Here is a 1,164-nt window from a genome sequence, read left to right on the forward strand (position 1 = left end):
AGCAGAATCCCTAATCTGTCTGGATTGCCCAACACCAGGTACAAACACTCTAGGCCCAGTCTTGAAGGGTCAGGAAGACCCACAAGGGGGATTGAGTTTTGATAAAGCAGAGCATTCACCTCCACTCTTTGTGTGGCTGGTGCTATATCAGGTATCCAGGAGGGCTGAATTGAGTGAAGGAGACATCTCCCCCCTCTCCCACACAGGTTTCTGTTATACATGCTAGGTCAGTCCCCTCATCCACAATTAAATCTTTATGGACTGACCTGGCAAGAAATAACAGCACCCTCAGGCCCAGGGCACGGTGGATATCGCTCCTAGAAACCTTCAGGCTGGGGGAATAACTAGAAGAGGGGACAGAGAGCCAGTGTGGTGTAGTGGTTAAGAGCATGGGACTGGGACTCGGACGATCTGGGTTCTGGTCCCTGCTCAGCCACGGAGCCAACTGGGTGACCTCTGGCCTGTCACAGACTCTCAGCCCAACCTACCTCACAGGGTTGTTGTTGTAGGGATAAGGTGGAGGAGGAAATGTAAGCTGCCTTGAGGAAAGGCAGGATATAAATTGATAAATAAACAAATAAATGAATAAATAAATAAACATCAGGTCCCCCCTTCTTGTTTGTTGATAAGTTGGACCCCTTATGCCATATCTTCCCCTGCCCATCACCACACCAACAGTGGTGTCCACATGCTCCCCAGGAACTGTCATCCTAATTAAAATCTTAAATACAAAGAAACCCCACAGTTGCAACAGCAAAAATAAAAAGAAGGAAGATGGATGGCCCAATCCATGGCCCAATCCAGCCCCCACTTGCCCCCAAAGGACTCAAACGGCTCTGCCCTTTTGCTGTCACCCTTCAGCCCCTGGCCCAAGGCCACCGGCTATGGCTGTACCCAGCAATAAGAGCACTCTGCTGTGCCCTCTCCCCCGCAAACGCCGCAGTTGACACCTGATTGCCCCGCACGCACAGCTGCCCCCTGTGCAGGGCAAAAGCAGCGAGAGCAGCGAAAGCAGGGCTCCCAGAGACCTTGCAGGTGGCATGATCAGCGGCAGCCCTGTGACTGGGTCTGGCAGCAGCAGCCCAGAAGCAGCAGCAGCAGATCGATGGGGGGCAAGGCCATGAGCGATGGAGAGTGCTAAGGTCCCTGGCTGCAACCGGAAAG

This window comes from Varanus komodoensis, unplaced genomic scaffold, assembly GCF_004798865.1.
Source record: "Varanus komodoensis strain SLA01 unplaced genomic scaffold, ASM479886v1 scaffold144, whole genome shotgun sequence".
In the NCBI taxonomy this organism is placed as follows: domain Eukaryota; kingdom Metazoa; phylum Chordata; class Lepidosauria; order Squamata; family Varanidae; genus Varanus; species Varanus komodoensis.